Genomic DNA, 9,566 nt, shown 5'->3' with positions numbered 1-9,566 from the left:
TCAACCCCCAAAATGGCTTCTGGCAGGAGTTGAGTTACGAAATAAAGAGGAGAGAAGTGTGTGCTGCCTCCAAAGCCAGAACTGCTCAGTGTTGTAAAGTGGCCTGGAGATTTAATGGTTAATTGGACAGGATATGCAGTAGGAGAAAGGTGTGTGTCGATACGGTGGGATGTGGGGTTTGGTTTAAAGCCAGCTGCAAGATGAACTAAAAACCATCATGACTTTAGTTACTGGAAAGTGTCTCCAGCAGTATCCAAAAGTGGATGTGTAAATGTGCAATGTTTGCTAGCACTGATGGCCAGCACACTGAGCTTAGTGGCTGCAGGCACTTTCCTCCCTCCATTCAGAGCTACTGAAGATGGACATTTCTTGGCCTGATTGCTGGAGCTACTTCAGAGCTTAATCAAAAACTGCTGGCAGCTCTCTTAGCGCCAAAGGAAAGTAGCTGGTGTGATTCATGTGGTACACATCACAAAAATGCTTTGTGGAATAGAAAAGGGGGCAACACTTGAAGGAGGAAATCGGAGCAAAAATGTTTAGTAACCTCTTTTAAAACTTTTGTATCCTTTAATAGGGAAAGAATTGAGTGGAACAGCTTGTTATTGCCACTTGAGGATCTGGCCAAATAAGCTCTGTTGTCATTGTTAGCTGTCCTTACTGTAGGTACTAAGAAGGGTAAGTAGTTGTCATTTTAATGCTCAGTAAGAACAAAGTCTCCACAAAGCAGGGTAATATCTAGAAAAAGCTAAGAAAGGGTTTTATAGCCACAGAAGCCAATTCCTGGAACAAGCTGTCCAAAGGCAGTTGGTTTAGCAACTTGGTGTTGGCCCACTTGAGGGTTTTGGTTTGTGTTTCCAGTGGGTGAAGTCTCTTCTCTTGTTCTGACCTAAACAAAAGTGGATTTTTACATCAACCAAGAGAAATTCCAGTGCCATGGCTTGGTTTCATACCAAACATGGAAATTCTCAGCCCCAATGGACAAGTTTTTAAAAGCTGTATGGAAAATATGATGGTGACATTACTTAACTAGCAGCCATTAAGTGGGAGCTTTGGGTTTTTGGACTGCAGAGTACTGGTAAGTAGCCCAGGGCTGGAAATGCTTGAAATTGAGAATTCAGAGTTAGTCTTTTCCAGTTCCAAATGGTATGGCTGTTTTTTCCACTCTCGTGGTATATTTTTATTCCAGTGGATGTTTCATGTGTGACTTTGTCTAGTCTGTAATAAAATCAAGGCGGGCACACTCTGCTTTACCTTCCTTAATCTCTGCCCATATGTTAAATTACTGCTTTCCAGCCCTGTTGAGGGCACCTTTGCTGGCAACAGAAAGCCTGCCGGGACAGTAACTTCTTGTGTCAGGAGGCTAATGTGCAGTTACAATTTATTTGAAATGCAAACAGTTGCAAATGGCTCTCATTACAGACAGTGCTTCAGTTAAATCTGGAGCTTTAAACTATACTATTTAAATCTGTCTGTGTGCTTCACTGTTCAGAGACCTGCAACTGAGAAAAATAGGAATGCAAAGTGTGAAGCACTGAACTCTTCTTTGAGTTTGGGCCAAGTCTTTTGAGTTTTGAATGCCTCTAATTTTAGGGTGGGCTCGGATCAGTACTCAAATCAAAATGGTTTATGTAATCTTACCTATAGCAGCCCTTCTGTAGGCTTTTAAAAGACCCTGACTTAAAAGATTACAAAAAAGCTTCAGCAAGCTGCTGCCAAATATCTAGAGCAAGGCTTCATAAAGTGAGCACACTAATATGTGAGAATGGTTTGGCTTTGTTTGGTCCCTGTGGCAGCACTGGCAGTTTCTTACCCATGGGCTCCTGAGTATGTTAGATGTACAAAAGGATGAAGAGTGGAGTCTCTGCAAAGGAGGATGGAGTAAAACTTTGTGTTTGTGAAGCATATTAGATGAGGAAAGTGGACAAGACCAGTGGATCTGAAGTATTTAGACAATGAGTGGGTGAAGAGATGGGAGAAGAAGTTATGGTTCTCTGGTCCTGGCTTGGAAAGGATGGGCTTCATGGGATTGGAATCCTCTCATGGAGCTGGGGAGGAGCCCAGTGAAGGAGGTAACAGCTATCTCAAACTCAGTACCTAGAGTTAAAACTTACATAATGTTTTCTGTGCCCCCCCCATGGCCTTCAATTTCTTGGTGACTCCAGTGTGTTTTAAAAGATGAGATGGTTCTGCTGGTAGGAGAAGATCAGAGCTGGGCCTTCAGACTTTGACCATGAAGTGCCCTGGAGTGCATCAGCAGGGAAGCTTACTTAAAATGACTGGTTGAATCGTGCCCTATAAGAGCTAAAAATAGAATGATCTGGGTTCTGGGAAGTGGCAGAGTAAATAAAGAATAACAAAACCTGTCACCCTTGCTGAGTTCTGTGTACCTTGGTCTGAAACAAATCAGGATCCTGTGTGGCATTGTGATTAACACTGCTTCTAGTGTAGGTGTAACCATGAATTCAGATTTGAGGGGAAAGAATAAAAGAACCAACTAATGAACATGTTCTAGCAGCAGCTGGCTATTTTTGTATAGCAATGTTCAGGGGTTTTTTTCATCTCATCTTTGGAAAGCCTGCTTCTGCTTTGAGCATCAGGCCACTGGATGGATGGGAGCTGAACAAGTCAGTTTCTACTGATACTGTGTTCCAGTGTGTAATAAACACAGAGTGGTTTGGGTTGGAAGGGAGCTTCAAAATCATGTATTTCCACCCCCTCCTGCCATGGGCAGGGACACCTAGATGAGGTTGCTCAAGGCCTCATCCAACCTGGCTTTGAATGCTTCCTGGGTTTGAGCCCCCACAACAGCTCTGGGCAACCTGTTTCGGTACCTCACCATCCCCATAGGGAAGAATTTCCTCTTAATACCTAATTTAAGTTTCTCTTCTTCCAGTTTGAAGCCATTACCCCTCATCCTGTAACTTCCTGCCTTTTTAACAAGTCCCTCCCCAGCTTTCCTGTAGCCCCCTTCAAATACTGGGAGGCTGCTCTCAGATCTCCCTGGAGCCTTCTCCAGGCTGAAGAGCCCCAGCTCTCAGCCTGCCCCCATAGGGGAGGTGCTCCAGCCCTCAGATCATGACCCTCTCTAGACCTGCTCCAACAGTTAAGTGTCATAATTTTCCTAAAGTATGTGAGAAGTTGATTATTTTAACTTCTGTTTTCTGGTTTGGGCTTGTATAAGGCAGGAAGGAAGAAGAGCTGGAGAAAGGTTGAAAAGGACAAACACTAGACTTCAATTCACTGCTGTAGAACAGGCATGCTTAGCTCATTCCCTTGTCACCCCTGCTGAGTGGTTCTGTCACATGAAAACTCCCTCTGCAGACATCTCATATCCTGACTGGCAGCTGCTTGCATCCTGTCTGATGTGCTTTTTCCTGGCAGTGTTAGTTGCTGATTTAAATGTTACTACTTCGGTACAGTGTACCTGATGAGTTAAAACACTCCTGCTCTGTCTCCTTAACCATCCCTGGGTGCTGTCTTTCTCATTTCTTACTGTTGTGCTGAGACCTGATCTGGTAAAGCTCAGTCCATGGGCTGGCTGTATCAGTCATTTGGGCTGAGAAAATGAAGGCCTGGATTAGTGCTGTGGCTGGATGTTGTTCCAGGCTTGACTGCTTGTGTTAAACCATCTCTCCAGGAAATGCTGTTCAGACAATCTGCAGTTCCTGTTTCCTGACAGGGGATGGCTCATGACTGGCAGGTTTCTGGCCTCCTGACTACAGGGCCTCACATTTGGATCTGTACTTTGCTGCCTGCTAGTCTGCAACCTGTGCAAATTTGAGAGTGTTAAAAATGCAGAGTGGAGAGAAGTTTCCTCCTGTAGCACTGAGGAGTTAAATCAGTTCAGTGGCAACAGGAAGAGCTTCAGCTCACATTCCCATGGTGATTCCTAAAATCTTGTGGACTCCCAGATCAGGAGCTGGTGTTCCAGAGTGCTTCCCCTCTGATAATCTGGGCCATTTGAAGCATGGACATTAAAGGAAGGCAAAGCTGAATAATTCTGAAACTGCCTACTCAGCTTTTTCTTCAAATGTCAATACTAAAAAGTCTCCAAGGAGCGTGTTGAAAGGGAGAGCAGCACAGACTGTCTGTAAAATTGCCCAGTATGTCACTGGTGTGGGGAAAACAAGCCATAGAAATGGGAATAAAAGCAGGGTGAGCTGCTCATTGCAGAGTTGGCTACTAAAAATTCACCCTTTAGAAACACAGAGCCCACAAAACACTCATTCAAGTAATTCCAGGCTTAAACCAAGTCAATTTTGTCAGAAAATAAAACAAAGAGAACCTTCTTTAATTATTCACAAGCCATTTGCTCTAGATGAAGTGCAGTGAGCTGAGCTTGACCCTGCAAGCTAATCATCTGTGTAGCTCGGAGTGAAAAATGAAAAGTTTGATGTAACAGATTTTTAAATGGCAAAATGGCTAAGGGAGGGGGGGAAAAAAAGGCTGTGGGAAAAGGAGGAAGTGTTGAAGATGGGGAAAATGCTGATTTCTGCTGAGCATCGCAGACAGGCGTGCAGGCAGCGCTGCTCCATCTGGTGGCACAAAGCGTCATGAAGCTGCGTGGTCAGTGGAGTGAACCGAGGCCTGTGCTGAACCTGGCTGCAGTCTGTGTGCCTCGTACTTGCAGCTCCTCCTTTGTACATCTTCAGAGCCTGCCGAAGATGTTCTGCTTTTCCATAAAGACTTAAAAGCTTTTCCCACTATCTACTCTTACAGGAGTTTCTAATTTTGTTAGGTACAATCTTCAGATGGCAGAAGTGGAGGGGTTGAAATCAGCCAGTGTTAGCTGGAGTAAGGCTTTAGCCAGCTTTCAATCCAGCTCTTACTTAGAAAATCATGGATGGGGATTGCAAAGAGCCTCAGTAACTCCCTGCACTTCTCTGCCCCCCACCCCCACCCTCCCAGTGTTTCTGAACTCCCTCATGATGTTTTTGATGCACCCTGTCACAGCTCTAATCCCAAGTGCTTGCTCTTTTTAGCTTTCCTCCTCTGCTTTAAGTAGGAATTGGGAGCTGGGGTTTCTAATGAAGAGGTCTTGATTGACAAGGTGTTGATGCTAAGATCAGACTGATGTTGTCCAGCAGTGCAGTCAAGTGCCTGTCTGCAGTGGCTACGAGTAGTGCCAGCATCTATAGTGGTGTTCTCTCTGGTAGACCCATCTCATACATTCCAAGTCCTTGTTTTCAAAAGCAACTTATTTTGAGATCTATAGAATTCTAATAGCCAGTTTTTGTCTCTCTTGCAAAAATGAGGATTCATGTTGAGTGAAGAACAAGTAGGCAGCAGCAGATCCTTTTCTACACTGCCTGCTGCTTGACAGAGTGAGTCATGCTGTAATAATATGGAACTGCATATATTTATCTAAACTTCCATTGATTTTTCACCTTAGTTCCTTATCATTTTTAGTGATTTACCTTCTGTGATATTATAAACAAGACTGAAACAAGGTCCAGTGGGAATAATCATGTTTGATCCTTGGCTCCCTGAAGCAGGAAGAACAGGACAGGATTTAAAGTGAGTTGCAGACAACATCTGACATTTAAATCACTCGAGCTTTATAACAGCAAGGTTTTCTTGCACTGTGTTCTTTTGGGTGCTGCAGGTGCTCAGGGTACCATGTTAGTGTCCAGAGGGCACTAAGCAGTGGATGAAGTGGTCTAGGTGTGGCTTACAGTTCACTTCACAGAAGGTTATTTCTGCCTCGTCCTTGCAGCAAACAAAAATGTTTGGAATATGCTTTCTTGGTTTCTGTTTTGTGGGGGTTTTTCCCTAACCTAGTGGGGGCTCTGAGCTCTTGAATGAACAATAAGTATGCAAGGAGTGACAGCTCTGGGAGTGATGGACACCAGTTTGCACTAATGAGAGATCTGGGAGCTTTTCCAAGGATGACTACATCACTTAATTGAACAATTCTATATTTCATCTGCTGCTTGCATCAGACGTGTGTTCAACTCACTGCATTCTGAGAAGCCTGTCAAATCTTGTCCCAGGTTCATGCTGGTAAATGATGGGAAAGAAGTGCCCAGGGTATGAGGTATGACTGAATTATGGAGGAAGGCTGAAGAGCTGAGAGCATTCGGTGTGGAGGAAGATGAGTGAGGGGCATTGGCCAGGCTGGTGTCAGGGTTAGTTCTGAAGAGTGATGTTGGAATTCAAAAATGATTCTGGTGAGCAGTTCTGGCTTCCTCCTCCCGTGGCTTATATTTCAATCAAGTGATAGCATCAGGCATGGAGACAGGAAATGGAGCAATTACAGATAGACTTCAAGAAACAGCTTATCAGAATGGAAGGTTAAACTTTCATAAGCAAAAGGATGGTTCTTGTTCTTTGAAGCTTGTCACAGTTCTGTATGCAGAGAGTAACTTAGCCAGAAATATCAGATGGGAGCCAGGCAGCCTTCTTACCTCAGCAAATTGTGGAGCTTAAACTAACAGGGCTAGCTTCTCAGTCTGAGCCTCAATGAACAGGCCTAGCTTCTTAGTCTGTACTGAAAGCAGATGAAATCTCTTGGGGCTGTTTTACAATGTGGTGGTTGTATCCCACTCACCCTTAGATTCCAGGCTTTGCTGTCAGCCCTTTGCACTTCAGCCAGCATCATCAGTCACTACTGGTGGTGCAGGCTGGGTGGAAAACGTGCAGTTAAGCTTCACATTACAGCTGCTGAGAACTTCAAAACTTTTCTGTCCTGGTGCTGCTGCTGGATGGTTTAACTGGTTTGTGTGCTGTTTCTAATGCTTTGCTCTTTACTTTTTGAATAGCAGCCTGCAGCACTAGCAAGAGCAGGTAGTCCAGCTTCCTTTGGCAGCTACATTGCAGCAGCATGATTGCAAAGAAGCCTCTTTATCTGAACCACTTTCAGCAATTAAGAAATCAAGAAATCCCTTGCCAAACCTGCATGGGCCTTTTTGAGCTACTTTGTCAACTTGATCATGCAATGCCTGCATATGTTTCCCCATCTAAAAAGGCAAAATCCTCCCAGCAGGTTTCATCACCCTCCTGTGAGAAGAGCTCCCTCCATTTTGTGTGCAGGGAGCCTGTGGCACGGAGGTGCCTGTACTTACCCTTGGCATGTAATGGCTGAGCTGGAGCACAGACTGGCTCCCTGAGCTGCAGCTCTGTGCTGACTGAGAGGAGTTCCTTTGCCTTTGCTTTTCCTGGCTGACATCCCCCTGCTCAGCCTGATGAATTCTGGCAGTTGCCACCATTTTTACCACTCTAGTGAGCAGCAAAAGATGATGGCCACAGGAGCAGGGTGGGATTAGCACAAAGTTCTCCTGTTGTTGGAGGAAATGCCAACTGCAAAGTATTTGGGTCATAACTGTATAATTAACTCTCACGTTAATTTTATCTAAGCAGTTTGATTTCTGCTCATTTCTGCTGATCTATGATATTTTGGGTTCGCTGTGATGTTTGACAGAAGGTGCATGAATTTCCTGATGTATCTTCTGCAAAGAAAGTTAAGAGATGTAAGGGAAAGGTTCATCAGATTTTTAGCTATGAGCTGTAGGCAGAAGCCAGTACAATGAATTCTTGCTCCTGCTGCAGCTTCACCCTGATGATATAATTGCCAAAGCAGGGAGCATCTGTATGTGGTGTCTTGCCATAGGTGAAGGCTAAGGGGGAGCAGGCCTTCATTTTATGGGCATATATTAAAATAGAGCTACAATTTAAACTCTTATCTACAAGAAAGAGTTTATGTTCTTGTGATTCAATAATATAGAGAATGTGTTTAAGACCTGGGGAAAATAGCAGTCTGGGTATGAGGAACATGAGGCTCTGAGTGCTGCAAGGTCAGGTAAGACACGGCCAGGTGCTGGCACGCTTCCACCTGCACACACACTGAATACCTTGCTGTAACTGATGGCTCCACAGGACCTTTTGCAAGAGACCTTCCCACGCTGAGCATGAGAGCCAGACACGGTCCGTTCCATCCGCAGTACGGTGGAACAGCAGCCGGCTTTGCCTTGGATCCGATGTGTCTGCTGGCTTGGTGATACCAGGCTGCAGCTTCTGCTGCCACCTGGTGGTGATGCCCAGTTCAGGCTGGAAACCCACCGGGAATCCACTGGCTGCTTCCCGGTGTGTGCAGTCGGTTGAGGTGCCTGGCAAGATGCCACTTCGATGAAGGGTGGTAAGCAAGCAGTCAGGCCAGCAATAATTTTCCTAAATACAGTATTTATACCAGGAAATATGCCCCACTGCAGAGACTTCTGTTTCAGAGTGCTTTGAGGGTATGCAGCTGCTGTGGGTAGGGAATACTGTTACAATACTCATTGTAAAAACTGCAATACAAAATCTTGCTGCATCCTTCTCTCTCTCTTGGATGCCATGGCATCTTCTCTGAATCTTCTGCATTCCTCTACAGACAGGAAGGATGACGAGGAGATGCCATTTCTTCTGTACTCTTAATCTTTGCAGCCAGCATGTAAGGGAGTAGCAAAGCAAACCTTTTGCATGTCCCAAACTGGGCTGACCTGAAAATTGCTTGCAGTGAACTGTCTGGGAAAGACACAAAACTGAGCTGCATCTGGCTGATGGCCAGCCTGCTGCCACAGAGCTTGTGGAAGTTGTGTTATGAGCTTAGTCTAAAAGTTAATCTTCCGTGTTTGAACCCTTGGACCTTTTGAGCTTAATTAAAAAGGTCAATTAAGACCTTTGCAGCATCTGATCAGCACTAGAGGGCGCTGCTGCAGTTCTCACAGCAGCTGTTTCCTGCTGGCTAGGGTTTGGTGCTCCTCGGTTTGGAGCAGGGTGTTGGAGGTGTGATAGGAGCAGCAGCACCTTCTGCCACTACCTGTGTCCCTGAGGGCAGGGAGATACTTCTTTCCTGAAGTGACAGTACTACATCACCAAAACCAGCGTGGTGTCATTGCTTGAGCCTGTGAAATACCTGACAGGCCCTGGGAGGTGACTGCTGACTGTAGGAATTCCTGTACTGGAAGCCCCAGGGAAACTCCTGGATGGGTACAGAATGAGCACAGAATGAACAAGCAAAAGTGTGCAGGGTTACAGAGAAGATTGTAGTGTTCTGCATTCCCTCACACACAGGCTCAGTGGAAGGGGAGGCAGTTACAGCCCCATCACAGGCTGGCAGCATTGCACTTGGCCAAACCCTCCAGATTCTGCTGTGGTCATTGTAACTGACACAGGTTTTGCACCCAAGAAGGTTCTATGTGACAGATCAAACTGGCTAAAAACTGTTGCTGCAGGTGTGTGAAAAGGGAACTATCCACTTCAGAATCTCTCCTGTGTTTCAAATACTTCTGTGTTTTAAGTCTTTGGGCAAATGAAGGCTTTTTGAAAAAAAAAAAACAGTTGCTTTAAACCTGAACTTGCAAAGGATGTGAGCAAAACCTTCATAAGTTTGCTTTGAGTAGATAATGTAGAGGACAATGTGCAAACCAGGGATGTTTTGCACTAGAAAAAGCTTAACAATGTAATAAAACACTGAAATATATAGCCTTGGGGTGTTCCAGTGTTTCTACCATTAGAGTCCCTTAATAACAGTTTTGGTAGATGACATGGATGAAATTGACCCTGCCTTGGAGCAGAGGCATGTCTGA

Source organism: Dryobates pubescens, chromosome 33, assembly GCF_014839835.1.
Source record: "Dryobates pubescens isolate bDryPub1 chromosome 33, bDryPub1.pri, whole genome shotgun sequence".
NCBI lineage: Eukaryota > Metazoa > Chordata > Aves > Piciformes > Picidae > Dryobates > Dryobates pubescens.
This window is presented reverse-complemented; position numbering follows the sequence as displayed.